Below are 17,908 nucleotides of genomic sequence, written 5' to 3'. Positions count from 1 at the left end.
AATTATTTACTTATTTAAAAAAAATTATAACTATCTGCATGAATCTTTTCTTATGTGAATTCTATTAATTTATTTATTTGTTCATATAAAACTTTATAGTTTTTCCTCATAGTTTTACTTCTTTAAATTTTATTAATTTATTTAATTATGTAAAAGATTTTTTTTATTTACTCTTATAATTTTTATTTATTTGAGTTTTATTAATTTACTTAATTATTTATGTGAAATTTTACGTTTACTCTTTTAATTTTCATTTATTTGAATTTTACTAATTAACTTATTTATTTGAATATTCTGGACCACGTGTCATTAAATTCATTTCTTTAGGTTTTATGTTTACGTGGACACAAAAAAAATTTTATCTACAAAAATGCACTTAAAAAATGTAAGGGTTTATAAGATTTTATACTTTGTCTATTTTATTTATTTAACAATGAGTCATTATTAAACTTTCAATTTTTCTTTTAAAATATTTTAAGTACACTTTTGTTGATAAAATATTTTTGTTAATTTTTATGGAAAGTGTTTCCAGATGTTTTTTGGGCCTTTATTCTATTGTGACCCGAGAGGTCATTAAAAATGCATTTGGTTGTTTGCTCTAGGATTTCTCCGTGCATCAGAGCAAATAAATTTACTAATTCTAAACATTTTACAACTACATTATTTCTTGTCACTCTAGGGTTATTAAAAAAAATAAAATCTGGTCGCCACGTATTTTTTTCAATGTATAAATTTAAGTAAAATAAATTTAAAAAAAAAAAAGAGAAATAATAATGTTCAGCTTTTGAGCTGGACGTAACATTCCAAATTCCACCAAAGAATATTTAATAAAATAGAGTGTTGATCAATATTTAAAAAAATTTATTTAATCTGTCATATTTTTTTCGTTAAGTTGAAAAATTTTGCAAATAACTCAACACGTCACTCACATTATTCTTCAGTTATCTGAATTTTTGATAGTAATTTTTTTAATAACACAGTCAAAATTGAAAATTTTTTGCAACAAACAATTTACTTTTACAGAAATAACGATAATTTTGCGGTCAAAGTAAAAATATCGAAAATTAACTATAAGTTCATCTTTAACTTTGAATAACTTTTAAAGCAGTAAATTTATCGAAAAACCATAAGAGACTGTTATGTCGGATTTACAACAAAAGCATGCTTAGAGCTCTAACTATAATATGCCAACGGTGTTAAGGATGGAAAATTATGAGCGAAAGTCTCTACCCACTTCAAAATCGGATGTATTTAAATATTCGGTCTTAGTCTTGCGACTAATAGACTGGGGATCGGTGAAATTTTGAATGAAAGTTATAATACTAATTCTTCGATTTTATAGGTTTATATTGAAAGAGAAATTATAAACAAGATAAATTTCTGACACTCGGTTACAGCTTATGTTATGTATAAAACAGTTAAATAGTAGTATGGTCCTTTCCCTTTTCTGTGAACTTTTCCTCCGGTGAACTTTTGCAGCTTTTATTTTCTAATGTAGAGTGGCAACCAGCCGACTCTGATTTTCTACTATTATGTTTATTATCCAACCGTCCACTTTGGACCAAATTCCTCGACTGACTCCCCTAGTTAAAAATTCGGAGTTTCACAGAAAATAAAAAGGCGTTTCTTAACTATTTTGTTCGGGGGAAAATCAGGTCCAATAGAAAATCATCTTGGCCTTGACTTTCCTCCCATTCGTTTTAAGGCCCAATGCTTCGAGGATCGCACCATCCCCTCCGCATTAGTCCTAGGCGTGCTCTTTTGCCCTTCCTCTAAATTATCTTTGACTTAAACTTACTACGTATTTGACTATTTATTTACTTATCTATTTATTTATTTATTTATTCAATTCTTTATTAATCTACTTATTTATTTAATTATTTTATTAATCATTTATTCATTTATCTATTTATTTAATCAGTTCCTTATTCATTTATTTATTTTTTTAATTATTTACTTGATTATCTATTCATTCGTTTAGTTATTTAGTTATTTATTTATCTATTTATTTGTTCAATTATTTAACCATTTATTTCTCTGTTCAGTTTATTTTACAAGTACTGTTTATTTCTTATTTTATATTCTGATTCTTTTTTGTTTTAATTTAAAATTTTGTTTAAATAAAATACTTCCGTTACTTCCAAAAGTAATCTGGAAAGTTTCACCTTTGGGTCGGAGCATTCCCATGCGGCGAAAACATAAATTTTCTATTTTATTACCACTTTTATGAGATTTCGTAGAAAACTCTCAAAAGTGATGTTCGGCCTCATCGCGGGAGTTATGCAGCTGTCCCCTTTAGAGTACCCCTACATAGCTCCCACGATCGGTTTTCTCATAACGAAATACTAGAAATAGATTTTCTCTAATTTACTTTTGTTCTTTCTCAGAACATTTTAAACTAAACATTTTTTTTTTTCTTTAATGTTTAAACTTTAAATTTTATCATTGGATATATATATATATATATGAGATGAGAATGATCTGACATCACAAGACCTTTCTTGTAGAATATGCAATTTCCTACAAAAATATGTATTTCTGAGATCTATAGATTAACTAGCTTAGGAGAAAAAAATTAAATGGAAAACGCGCCGAAACCTCATGTTATTTAAATGGGAAATGTATTATCTTTGGGGCACGGTTTAATATGAAGATTAAGGGCTTATATGGGTCTGATAATTTTTTTTAGGCCATAAACGAAAAATTTAAGGGGCGTCACTAAAAAAATCAGTTTGGTAAATAACGGGCACCCTAATATATATGTATATATATTTAACACCAATTCACGTATCTACTGTTTCTATATACTCTTTTGAAGTTCTAGTCTTTTGGAATTTTATGTAGAATAATATATTTCAGTGGCAGCAAATGGGGGGTGATCTCCTGGCACATTTTCCATGTAGAATTAAAAATAAAAAGGTTTCTTTCTCGATCGAGCCGTTTCTGAAAAATTTGAAAAAAACTGAAAAAAAAATTTTTTTTTTGTTTTACTTCCATGTCTTAGAGTCTATTTGATCGATCGATTTGAAATTTTCAGAAAAGTTGACAGCCAACAAACTCTTTTGATTGCCACCTCAAACATTGTAATCGGTCGGTTCATTAAAACGATATTAAGAGTTTACATCCATACACACACACACACACACATACGCGCGCGCACACACATACACCCTCATGAAAATACCATATATGATAAATATATATGGAAAAATATATAAAAATATGGGACCATATAAGTGGCCAAAAACGATATATGTTTCCTTATACCTATTTTTTTATGGATGCCATATATTTATTATATAATTCATTATATATATAGCATGATAAGTTTTGATATAATTTATCAGACATATAAGTTTTTATAAGTTAGAACATATATGTATTACATATATTTTAATTATAAATGTAAATTTATAATTTAATTCATACATATTAACATATATACATGTATTTATATATACACATATATATATGCAAATATAGTTACACATATATATATGAACGTATATTTATGCATATATATAGGCACATATATTTTACATCAGCATCATAATGATAACACTGAGCCAAGCTTGAGTGACAGTATGGTGCCAAGATTGTAGCTAAATAAGCGCCTACACTTATTGAAAATAAATAATAAAAAAAAAAATATTTGTAGACATGTGCGTGATGGTAACATGGAAATAAAATTGTACGATAGAGAAATCGGGTAGATCGATAAAACTGATTTTTTTTTGGACTTGCTGGCTCTCGAACCTGGTCCTTCATGGCTGCGAGGCATGTGTCTTATCCAGTAGGCTGTTACGCTACACATAGAAGCCAGAGGTTTTTAGGTACTATTTGTTATTTAGACCGTTAAACCAGGGCTTGTTACTCGAGTCTTGGCTGAATCTTGGCCCAAGACTGGCAAGCCAAGGCTTGCCACTTAAGTAGTGGCCGAATCTTGGTCCAAATCTGGTAAATCGAGGCTCGTCACTTGAACGTTGGTGGGATCTCGGACCAACTTTGGAGGCCTAGCCTGAGTAGCCCAGCATTGTGCCAAGACCGGCACCGTTGTCAATATTTTTTTCCCTATAAGGGTTGTGCATCAGTATTTTAATTAATTAAATTATTCAATTTTTTTTTTTTTTTTTTGAGATATCGTGTAGTTCATAGATATTACCTATGTTAGTGGAATACGAACAAACATTTCTAGTTGGATCATTTTATCTGAATCTCTGATGATAACAACCATATTAAATTAAGATTAAGTACATGGTAATTAACACTATAAACTATTTTTGTATATAACTAATTCTTGAAAAAATAAAACTTTTTTTCCCAATCTTTTATTACGAATACATTTTGATTTTTAAAAATTAAAATAAAAATTTTTTGACAGATGAAAAAAAATATTTTTTTTTTTAATTTGGCATTTACATTAATTAAACGGATGTACTATAAAATTAGATTAAATTTTTTTTTTTGCAATTAACGTATTTTTTATTAAACAAATTTAATTTTTACTTTATCCTTAAATTTTAATTGAGTTTAAAAAAAAATCTATTTTCGTGATGTTTCTTGACAAAGGAAAGAAATAAATCAATTAGACAGTATTTAATCTTTAATTTTTATTATTTTTAGTAATTTTTCATTTATAATAAAAAAAAGTTTTCAATAGAAATTATTATTAAGAAAAAAAAAAAAGAATGTAAACTTACCATACAATATTAACTTGGCACTTATTCATTTCGTAAATTAAAAAAATAAAATTTAATAAATATTAAATAAAAAAAAAATTAAATTTCCCTCGATTATAAACCATACGCATGTACATATATACATTCTAGAGTCACGTCCCTAGCAGTCAATAAATCAAAACATTCAATAAGAATGACAACTAAAGTAAATATTAATTTTTATTTAAAGTTCTATCAAAGTTCATGAACTATAATTATTAAACTATTCATTAATTTGTATAGAAACAAACAGAAAAAATGTCAAGTTACCACTAATATTTTTATTAGCTGTCTATCTCAATAATGCAGTAGCATTAGAACTAAATAAATTTTTTATTTACAATTTTTTTTAGGTTATCGTTGAAGTTAAAAAGTTCTCTAGTTTTTTAACACTGAAATCAATGTACAGATCTTCAAATAATTTGGTGGTACTTGTCTTTACATTGCAATTTTGCGTCATTTATTGACACAGAATGATTGCACCGTCAGTTTCTCATAACATCAAGCACTTGTGAATGTTTGCCTTGCAAATATAATTTTGATAGTAGCTGATGTTGTGATTTTAAGAACTTGTGACCAGTATATATTATGAATGACAACGAATTGATAAAAATAATATCAAATTAATAATTCGGAATTGCATATATTTACATATGCTACAAGTTTTTTGCTATTTTTCATGTTAAATATCATAACTTTTTTCTTTAATAAGTTCGTTTTGACTGCTTCTACGTTATCATTTTTGACTTTTAATAGTATATATTGATTTAATTCTCGATCAGGTATAAGAGTATCATTAGATAACTCATAGTATTTTCCCAACATATAAGTTTTTTCACTGGTAGATTTTTTAAATGCTATAAAAGCCTCTATTTCAAAAATTTTTTCGTTTTTTAACATTACATTATAATTTATGCGTTTTTTTTTTTCGTTGATAACGTGTACATGTTATTATTTCATTGTTTGTAAGACACCTTTTAAATCATTGATTATTAAATCATTGGCAACGTTTCTAGAATAATTAATTTTCCTAAGACCCCGCAATTATCAATGTATACATTAGATGAAGGTTTAATTTTACGATTCAGTAATTTATCTAAATATTGTTTTTATCTTTGATTGAGACCATGTTTACATATAATCGATAATCTATCAATCACACATTTCAATCGAAATGAATCACAGATTTGTTTCGACACTCCATTTGAACTTTTTACATAAGCTTTAATTATCTGGTTGAAATCTTCATACAGAAAAGCACTATGAGTCCATAAGGGGCCCCAATCTTTCACACTTTCTGCCAAATGAGCTAGTAAATGAACATTAGAAGTCAAATGTGTCTCACCGTATAACATTTTAACACCATTGTAAAAATCTAATAAACATTTTTGAGCGTAGATTACTTCCGATTCTACTATCGAGTCTTTTATTAACGTAGATATTCCATCTACTAGTAGGGCCCAATGATCAACATATTTTTTGGGGAAACATAGTTTCAGTACAGGTAGACTATACCCTAGAAGAAAAATAGTCCATTCGTGTGCCTTCATATGAGCACGATCTATCATCTTCCTAGGAGTTCGAGAAATTTCTGATGTCGGAAAAAAAGAAACAATGAGATCATCAACTATTTTAATAATGTGACTGAAACAAAATTTTTCTTTAGAATTCGATGAATCAAACCATAGATTAGTAAAATAACGACAAACTCCAAGGCCTACACAATGCATCCACTCAGCATTTAAATTTTTTATGATATCATAGTTAGGGATATCACATAAAACTGGCTCGCTTTTTACTCCTTTTTTATTTTTTTTTATTTGTTCGTTAGCGTGGATCAGAGTTTGATCATGAGTTCTCAGACCAGCACCAAATGGATTTCCTTTAATAATTAGATATACTCTTGCCTTCCCAAGGCCTTTTGTCACTTGTTTTCCTGGGTTTAAACATAAACCACACCCAAATTTCCCGTTAAACTGTTTTACACATTGAACAAGTGGTCAAGCAACAGAGTCACATATCCCAATTAAAAGAGCTACAGTTTTCATATACGTTTGACCATTATGTACATATGTGAATTTTTTAGCAAGAAGTTTTTTAGATTCTTCTACTAATGGTTTCAAATATCCGTTCATATTTTTTGGTTTGCCTTTCCCAAACCAAATGCTAGACAACATTATATTGTTACGTCGTTCCAATGGACTTAGTTCGTTTAGTGTGCACAGTACAGGAAAAGGTTTATCTTTTTCATTTCCTAAATAACTACCACACTCAACACAAATATAATGGACTAATACATGGTGGGAGTACTGACTTATTATTTTCTGCCAATAATATTTAGTACTTTTAGAATCGGATATTTCTGATGAAATATTAACCAATCTGACGATATCCATAGCAACAGTGTTAGTGATGTTACGACGCCATTTGACTGTCATTGCTAGTAAGTTATTTATTAAAGTATTTTTAGGTATTTGTTCAATAAATAATTCTTCACTATCATCAACCTTATGGAATTCGATATTATTTGTGATAATATTAATATTATCATTGACGTCATTGTTATTATCATGATTATAATGAGAATTAATTTTCAGGAGCTGGCGACCATTCAAAGAATCATGGTAATCCTACCAAAAAATAAATGTTTGAAAAATTAAAAATTGAAACTATATTGTTGATACTAAAAAATGTATAAAATAAAATTTTTAAATGAAATTTCAATTTGTAATTTCATTTTATGTTTCATGTTAAGGAGTAGTTTGAAAAAAAAGTATTCAATTGATAGATCATTTTTATAATATTTAAAGTCTGATTATTCCTATTAAAAAGTTATATTTTGAAATACTGCAATATTAACTGGAAATAATTTGTAAAATAAAGCTTGAGTTCATAATTAACCACTGACTTATAGCATATTCAATATTTTTCATAATTACAAATAAAATCTTTAATATTATTTTAATTGAAAAAATTTTAATGCAAAGTTTGATAATTAATTATATTTTATTTAAAAATTCTAACTGACAAAAGTGATTAAGATGTTAAGCCTTTATAAACTTTTATTTATGGCTATTTTTCGATTAAATATTAATAGTTGATGCGCAGTGAGTATTTTTTAGTCGTTTTAATGTCTGAGTAAATTTATGATGTTGTTTAACGAAAGAATTTTCTGAGTTTTCAATATCGATTCAAAATTTAATGTAATTGAACTTGTCACGATATTTAGATATCGCGGCAGTCTCGCATCAGGTCGGTGAGCAACAGAGGGCAGCATACGCTGCTCACACGTCTCATCCGATAGTTTGTTAATATGATTATTTTGTTTATTTATAAGATTTTGTTTCAATTATGGCGTTAATAATACTTTATTGGTTTCTTAGGTATAAATTGTATTTGAATCAGGAGATTTCACTGAGTAATGTGAGCATATATTTGGATTTTTATAGCGCTGAGAGAAATAGTTGCGCATTTCATTTATGTGCTTATGATTATTTTGAATTGGTTGGCGCATGCACGTCAACACAACAGTTGGCATCCGTAAATTTATTTATTATAAATAAATTTACTAGTTTTATGAATAAATCATTGGTTGATTTATCGGTAAATCATATTAACAATTACTTATGAAATTTACAATTGGTCGTTATCGTCGGGAACTTGATAAATTACACGGCCAAAGTTATGTAGTACGTTGGTGGTACTGTAAAAAGAAATAACATGCGACAGTTGTATATCTCCATTGGTCAAAGTGAGATATACGACAAAATGGCGTCGGCCTAGGTGCCGGCATGAGATTCACGTGCTGCCATGGTCAGACGTGGGAAAGTCTCTGTAAGAGTAGCGTGTGTGCTCTGTTACATTAAAATAATTATAAATTTGTCGCCATTTGGTATTTTGTGTAGATAATATAAACCCATTGGCATTATTTGAGTATTTTGGTAAACCGCATAAAGGAAAATACATTTACCGTATTAGTGTGCAACCAAGGGAGTTGAATAATACGTAAACTGTAAGTACTTTTTGGCTAATACATTGGCGTGTAATTTTGGTTCCCGAGTTGGTGATCATTTATCTATAGTATAAGAGTAAGAAAGATAGGGAATACTGAGTATTAGTAATTGGTCATAAGCATATGATGGAATGCGTGAATATTATACTCAGTAAATACGAATACAGTCAGTGAAAATATTCAGTATTATTTTACCAAACGTTGAGTGTGATAAATGTTTGGTTATTTTTCATTAACATTTATTATTAATATGAGTGATTATTTTTATAATTAATTTTTGGTGCGTATTAGTTTATTATTTTAATTATCACGTGAAATTGATACAAAGGCATAAATATCATTCATAATTATTTTATCCAAGAGTACTATTTATCTTTATTATTCGAGTATAGGATAATATTATTTTGTGAATACCGTAAAATTCACCATTGGAAATTACTGGGAATTCTGACTGGAAATACTTTAAATTCCTATATGAGATTATTTTATTTAATATTTTCTATTCACTTGCGAGTGATATAATAATTTACAATTATTGAAGTATTATTCTGACATTGTTCTCCGTGCATTATATTTAGTTTGTTTATGTTCACGTGCGAGTGAGATTATTACTTACTAATATTTATATGTTCCTATGATAATCATAGGCGAGTGATTATATTCTGTATATGCGATAAGCTATTGTGCGGCTGATATACTTATTGTTATTCAGTATTATTATTTTGATTATAATTTTGGTATACGCATACTATCATTATTTTTTTGTAAGTGAACTAATATTATTTTATCTTTGATATTGTTTATTTGGTTATGCGATACCATTATTTAATTCATAATTTAAAATATATTTGAAACAAATGGTCATCAACCCGGTATTACTTTAAATTTTATTTATTTACAATACTGCTATCTTTTTCTTGCTTTCCTTTTCCTGAAATCTGAAACTGTTACCCTGTCATTTATTTTATTTTCATTTTTCTCCATTGTTTTATTTTGAGTTAATTTGTTCGTGGGGGCCAACCACACTCCGCCGTGGGACGCGTGAAATAGAAGAAAACGTTATAAACTAATATTTAAGTGAAGTCGTACTTCTATTTCAATTTCGCTCATTTCAATGTCGTCAATATCATGTTGGTAATTTGATTCTGTATTTTGATTTTTCAAATTTGATGCTAAATCCAACTAAACAGGTGCATTGCTGTGATTTGATTCCAACGTATGATATTCATGAAATTCTTTTTTTCTGAAATTGTTTTTTTTTTTTTTTTTTTTTCATTATGCCTCTGGCTTGTATAGTCATTTTTTTACATAAATAATATTTTAGTATTTAAAACATTATTTGAATTAATTTTTACGATGCAATTTAATTTTTATATATAAGATTAAAAAGGCTTTATCCGTACTGCAGAATCATCATAGATTTTATCTTCCATCGATACTTCGTTCTTGCTGGAATTTTTCCAGTACTTCTGAATTGATTGTAATTTTTATACGGTCCACGACTTTTTTTTACAATTGCTCTTTTTGTTAAACTCATTTTAAAAAATGATTGTACCATACTTGAAAAAAATAATTATGTGATACATATATGTTTGAGTTATCAAATATAAAATAAACAAATGAGTATTCATTGCTATATTAACTTTGTTTATTTATCTATAATATATCTTGATAAAAAAAGTTTTTTACTTTCATTAAATACTTCTAAATAAAGTATTGATTGATCGTAGTAATACTTCCTAAAATATTTCTTAACTTTCGTGTATCATTTAATCAAAGTCTCTTTATTATTTAACTCGTTTATTATATAAGTTTATGATAATCGTTTGTGCCAAATTATCTTCTTCGAAATGTTGAAAAATGACAAGAAACAGTTATATGCACTCGTGCAATGGATAGGGGGGAATCATGATAAGACTTATACTCCTGGTATCCCGATCGAATGGATCATGGATTTCGATTTACAGCGCTATTTGACAGAAAAAGAAAATTTAGAAGAAAGCTATATTGTTCAGTGGCGACGAGGAAATATAGAAACATGGAAAAATTATGATGCCTATGTAATCGAGGTCTCGCGTAAGTTTTTAAATAAATTATTTTTACTAGATACATTTTTTTACAAATAAAAAATATTTTTTTTATAGATTCCTGTAAAAATTTAGAAAGAGAAATAGTAAGATTGGAAGGGATAGTTTCTCCACTGAAAGTTAAAAGAAATGGTCAAAATAATTTCGTTCCTAAACGAGCCAAAACATCTACTATTGACAGTACTAATAAAAGAACTCTTGAAAATGATTACCATACAGAATCAGAAATTATATCGATAATTTGTATCATGAATTCGAAAACTAGATCATCAACTATTATTATATTAATACATACCCTGATTCAGAAATGTAATTTCGAATGATTCAATACATGTTGGAGTGTATACCTATATATAGTCAATTTTGCCCACTTTGAATTGTTTTGGATCGTGTTTGAATTATTCCAAATTAGATTTCTGAATCAGGGTAATTATTTGTAATTTATTAGCCGATTCAAGTTCATACAAAAAAGCCTAAAATTGTTAAAGAAAATCGAAAGAAAGATTGTTCCTCTGTTAAAAGAAACAACAATAGTTACGATAAAAGCAGTAGCAGTGATAACCATGATATTTTCATTGAAGATGATGATAATGACACGGATTTTATTACGACGAGCAATAAAGTTTTGAAAGGTACGTACGCAAAAATGTTTATAACAAATTAATTAATTTTTAGTATACTCTCGACCAAACTTGTAACAGAACATTGAGTGTCAAGAAATTTATTATACTAAACTCCAACCATAATTATAAGTGCAATTAACCTTTATTTAAATTCAACTATATATAGTGTAGAATACTTATTTCTTTGAGACTCGGCGTTCTGTTTTAAGACTGGTTTACAGGATAATAAAAATTGAGCAATTTGTTTTATCCGTTTTTTTTTAATTATTTTTTTTTTTTTTTTATCAAAAGTAATTCGTGAAGTTATTTTTATGAAAAGTTATATTGTATTTTTCGAATTATAGATAACCAACAGATTAAAGATGGTCTAAATTTATTATTTAATGAAATACAGGAAATTAAAGTTGCTCAGAATGAACTAAAACGAGATTATGGCAAAGCAAGAAATCCAAATAATGCTGAGAATGAACAAGTAAAAATTAATTTAATCTTTAATATTTTTTCTTTTCCTTTTTTTTTTTTTTCTTATTTTTATTTTTTGCAAGTGTTTTAACATTTTGAATCTAAAAAATTTTTTTTATCACATTTATGCCAAAAATACATTTTTTTTTTTTCATTTTGTTAAGAAAAAAATATCACTGTCACCTTAAGAAAAAGCGAACATAATAAATTAACAGATGAACTAATCTTTCCGCAGACAGTAACAAAAATTTAAACTTCCGGTTGCAGATCTAGTAAAAAATAATAGGCACACACACAAGCGTGCGCGCGCACATTCTATTAAAAAAAAATTAGAAGTTATTTCTTCTCAGACCGTATAATGTCAACATATGATAAGAATTAGCAACTAAAAAGTTCATTTTTATATTTGTAGGTGGAAATTGGTTATCCAGGTAGTAATGTTCATGTTACACGCCAACAGTATGAAACTGCAAATAGTCGCGACAATTTTAGCAAAATGACGATTTCTCTTATCAACGCCTTATTTTCAAAAGAGACCCTCATTCAAAGTAATTGCTACGGTGGAAAGAGTAGAATTCAAAAAGATGCTCCAACTTGACCTGGATTAAATCCAATAATTATTGATGCCGTGAATGGTACTAATATCACGTCCAAAGTATGGATTTATGTAAGAATCTATAGGAATTAATGCTGGAGTTTATGGATTTATATAAGAATCCATGTAGGAAACCATGGGTACCTCGATCCCCATATGAGAATCCATGTAGAAAACTATGTGCATCTGATATCCCATGTGGAAACCGTATAGGAAACTAGGTACCTAGATTTTCATACGAGAAATTCATATAGAAATCTGGGTTTGTGTTATAACGTATACCGTAATTAATTTCCGCGACGGAGACGCGGATCAACCGGTAAACCGTATGCGATGACCCACGTGTTATAATAATAATTATAATAAATAATAATAAACAATATTAAATACTGAGGTTCAATTAAGATAATATAATAAATTTAAATATAAATAATAATTAAATGTCGTGCCTGGACCAGCTCCTCAGGCTGGGTTAGTGCACGCAGGCGCCAGACCGTTTATCCTAAAACAGACAAAATTTAATTTAGGGGAAAATCTGCGAGGGAAAATCCGAGCAAGTGACTCACGACAAAGCGGACAAACAATTGAGAAAAATAAAATGAATATTCATAAAAAGAAAAATAGTAAATATATAATAAATAATTATATTACAAATAATAAATAAGATCAGAAAAATGAAATAAAGCAGTAGGAAAAGATCCAGGAAAATAAATATTAAATTTTCCCCGACAGCTGTTGGTTTTCGTATTTTAATTTTAAACAATATAAATTTTAATAATATTTTACACAATATTTAATTCCAGGTAAACTTAGGACAATAATAACACTCGGTGATTATATAAAAAAAATAACATTACATAAACTCAATACTCAAAGTAAATATACTTTAATTTAATTAACAATATGAAGTTATTATTAAATAAAAGAAACAATAATTTCACTTAAATTTTTCCCAGATAATAAATAATAATAATAATTTTACTTTATTTTATCTCTCAACACGCTTGAGAGAGAGAAAGATACGGGATTTTTCCTCACCCACACTCAAGTTAATAATTTCTCGGTATTACCAATTTATAATTTTATAAAACATAAAACTAAATTATAATTTGAGTATAAAAATCTCATTAATAATTTTTACCGCTGGGGTACATAAATAAACAAATCATAGAATATAAAGTTACTTAATTATTTTGAATAATAATAAATATAAATAATAATTGATAGTATCGTACAGATATTTTAAATAAAAATAATGATTATAATAATTCGGGAATTTTTCATCCGAGTGCTGACATCAGTGCTTGAGGAATTTATTCAAGCACTGTATGCGCTCTATAGCTATATATACTATACGTGTATATATAGGTATACCGACAACGCTTTCCCAACGCTGCACTCAACTCATATATATATATATATATATATATATATATATATATATATATATGCGCAATAATATCAGAACAAATCTACCAATAATAAACGATAATAATAATTAATGATAATTATAAACAATAGAAATCATGTATCATCCCGTATTAATTTATTTATTAATTAATTTTCCTCGCCGCGGCGACCAAAAACTACCGGGGGAGGTTATCACATGAGAAATATGCCGTGAAAGAAATTCAAAGTACTTACTCAAATTTTCACGGTTTCCAATGATTAAAAGGAATATGATAAATGTAAGCAAATACCAATCAAGTTCACCCAGTGAATTAATCCAATAAAATTATTTTTAACTTTCTCAATAACTAAATATTTAATATACAATAGTAAATGGATCAGTTTTCGCGCCTATGCACAGTGCTAGTCCGTATCTTTCTAACTTAATTATCTAAACCTCCACCTGTTGGTCGTCGCACACGTGGCACCACCGTCACCCTCAATTTCTATTATAATTACTTTTGTCAGCCCTGGGCCTTACTTAAATTAAAGATATAAATTATAAAAACAATTCCTGGACATTTGAATGATACATAATTAATTAATTAAATATATGAACTATTTATATATAACTTATTCCTATTTTTATTGTACCCGGTAACTGAAATAATAATTATTTAAAACTTATTAACTTGACGTCGGAATTTTAGCCGAGGTATCGATTTACCGTTACCCGGCGGTCAATTTTTCGACTAAACTGACATCCTTAGTCGGATGACAAGTTTCAATAAAACAATACATTAAACAGATGTTGAGGCATAATGTTACACTAGATTATGCCTCAACTATTCCAAAATCATAAACAAAAATTTATATTATACAAAAATCAATTATTTGCATTTTTAAATTATAAATTAGAATTCATTCGCACATGTGCTCACTCTCACGCAGCGCGCATGCGCTAGCACCGTGCACGGACCGCTGTCTCCATCGGCGAAATGGCGGAATGCCCGCGTAATGGTTCAAATTCAAATATATAATTAAAATATTCAACTGATAACTAAATAAAAATTAAATAATTTGAATCGTTACGTGACAATGTGTAAGTCCTTTCTATGGAATCCGGTGTATCTGGATTTTAGATATGTCTATCGTCTATTGACACGCGTATATAAATAAAGGAACTGATCAATATTCTATTGTTAGAATTCCTTTATGACAAAAAATTGATTAATTGATGTTTTTATAGCAGTATATATAATAAGCTATTAAGTTATTAATTAACTCAAAAAGTATAATATTGTTATAGAAATTACAATATTATTTTTATCACAACAAATAAATTTTACAAAAATGGATTTTTATTTTCAGAAACTGTCAAAAACAAGTTTCCTCGTGAATACAAGCGTGGTTTATTTGGGATGGCCATAAATAATTATTTGAATGATTTGCGTCGTTTGCAAAAGCAGTCCAATATTATTGACGATGGTGATAATGTTAATGATAATAAGAGTAATGATGGAGACTCTTCATAAAACTATTTATAATTATTTAATATTCCACTGTTACAATGTTATTATAATTATAATTTCTGATCTGAGTTCTTAAAAAAAATAAAAACAAAAAAAAATCAAATTTAGATTATATGTATTATGTATACGCTGAAAATAATAACAATAATAATAATGATCTTATTAGTAATCTTAGAAAATTTATATATATATATATATATATATATATATAGGAATGGATTCTTCATATGTGATGATTCATATGGTTTTGTACATCGAAAAATATATGAAAACTTATAAAAGCATATATATTAGAAAATATATGAGAATATATAAGTGTAAATACATATTTCACACACATCGGTTTAATATATCGAAAAATATATGAAAACTTATGAAAGCATATGTATCAGAAAATATATGAGAATATATGAGTATAAATACATATTTCACATACATCGTATCGTACATTTCTAAATCATATATGACACTTATAATAGTATGTATGGAATAATAACATATGGTATTTTATAAGTCCCTATATGTATTCTTATTTATTTACATATATTGTTTAAATTTATATATATATAGAAAGTATACGAAAGCTATACTGACATATATGAAATCATATAGAAGAAAACATATATAAGAATATATAACGTATACTTTGCTGAAATTTCGCGACGGAGACGCGGAACAGCCCAATATAGCGTATGCGGTCGCCCACGCGTGATAATAAATAATAATGAACGATATTAAATGATAATAAATATCGAGATCAAATTAAAATAAAATAGATTTAAATAATCGTCACAATATAAATAATAATTAAATGTTGTCGTGCCTGGACCAGCTCCTCAGGCTGGGTTAGTGCACGCAGGCGCCAGACCGTTTATTCAAAAACGGACAAAAATTATTCAGGAGGAAAACTTACGAGGAAAAGATCCGAGCAAGTGACTCACGACGAAGCGGATCAACACTCAAAAGAAATAAAATAAATAATGAAAAAGAAAATTAGTAAATATATAATAAATAATTACATTCAAGTAATAAATAAGATCAGGAAAAATGAAATTAAGCTGTAGGAAAAGATCCAGAGAAATAAATTTTAAACTTTCCCCGACAGCTGTTTCTTTCCGAGTTTTAATTTTTATAAACAATATAAAAATAATAATATTTCACAATATTTAACTTGGTTAAATTAATAACAATAATACCTGGTGATTGCCACAAAATATGATCGCAATATTACAAGAAATTATATGAGCTTAATAGACCAAAAAAAATAAATATAATTTCTCTTAATTAAAAATCTGGATTTAATATTAAGTAATTGAATTAATTATTCAACTTTTAAATTTTCCCAAAATAAGAATGACAAATAATAACAGTGTTTCTATTTCTTTTGCTATCTCTCAATACTTATGAGAGAGAGAAAGACACGGGATTTATCCTCACTCACACTCAAAATAATAAATTCCTCTGCATTAAATAATTTATAATTTTGAAATAAAAATCTTGTTGATAATTTTTAACCGCTGGGGTATACAAATAAATCAAAAGTAAAAAAAAAGTAAAGTTACTCAATTATTTTAAATAATAATAAATATATATAATAACGCTTAATCTTTTTCTACTAATATCTTGAGTGAGAACAAAAAAAATAATTTTAAATACTTTAGGAATTTTCCCCCAAGTGCTGACGTCAGTACTTAAGGAATTTACTCAAGTACTGTATGCGCTCTATAGATATATATATGTCTACCGGCAACGTTTAACTACGTTGTACCTGACTTACATATATATATATATATATATACATATATATATATATGTGTGGAATTATCAGAATATTTTTAACAATAGTAGACGAAATATCTAACAATAAATATATATAATATAAATCATGTATCATTCAGTAATTAATTATTAATAAATTAATTCCCCTCGCCGCGGCGACCAACAACTACCGGGGGAGGTTATCACGTGAAAAATATATGCCGTGAAAGAAATCCAAAGTACTTACTCAGAAATCTCTAATAACTCAGTAAAACGAATAATATCAACACAAGTATTAATTAATTCACCCAGTGAATTATAGCGACTACACTTGTTGTTTTTCAGAAAATAATATAAATTTTATAAGGTTGTACAAAAGACAGCGTCTATACACAATGATAGCCCGTATCTTTCTAATTTAATTTTCCCGACCTCCACCTGTTTGTCGTCGCCCACCTGGCGCTACCGTCGCCCTTAATTACTATTCTAATTATTTTTAGTAGCCCTGGGCCTAGTTTTAAATTGAAAATATAAAATACAATGACAATCCTTCAATACCTGAATGATACATGAATAATTATTTAATGTATGAACTATCTATTTATAACTTATGCCTATTTTTATTTTATCTGGTAACTGAAATAATAATTATTTAAAAATTATAAAATTGACGTCGGGAATATCGCTAAGGTATTGATTTATCGTTACCCGGCGGTCAATATTTTTCAACCA

At 27.7% G+C, this 17,908-nt stretch overlaps 1 protein-coding gene and 1 long non-coding RNA gene across 5 annotated transcripts in view; one reads left to right on the top strand and one right to left on the bottom strand.

Annotated features, from left to right (window-relative positions):
• The window catches only part of LOC103569418 (uncharacterized), a 156,252-nt gene that overhangs the window by 87,111 nt on the left and 51,233 nt on the right, over window positions 1-17,908 (bottom strand). The gene's annotated exons all lie outside the window — the stretch shown is intronic.
• LOC128667373 (uncharacterized) lies at window positions 10,005-15,516 on the top strand. Of its 3 annotated transcripts, none has more exons than XR_008403345.1 (5): window positions 10,005-10,806; window positions 10,875-11,449; window positions 11,785-11,912; window positions 12,315-12,537; window positions 15,258-15,516. It is a non-coding gene; the product is annotated as an uncharacterized LOC128667373 (long non-coding RNA). The 3 variants fall into 3 exon arrangements; XR_008403344.1 differs by having other exon boundaries at window positions 12,315-12,569; XR_008403343.1 differs by having other exon boundaries at window positions 12,315-12,718.

The sequence above is a fragment of the Microplitis demolitor genome, chromosome 2, assembly GCF_026212275.2.
Source record: "Microplitis demolitor isolate Queensland-Clemson2020A chromosome 2, iyMicDemo2.1a, whole genome shotgun sequence".
Taxonomy (NCBI): domain Eukaryota; kingdom Metazoa; phylum Arthropoda; class Insecta; order Hymenoptera; family Braconidae; genus Microplitis; species Microplitis demolitor.
Note: the sequence above shows the minus strand (reverse complement) of the source record. Positions and strands in the feature narration are given on the sequence as shown.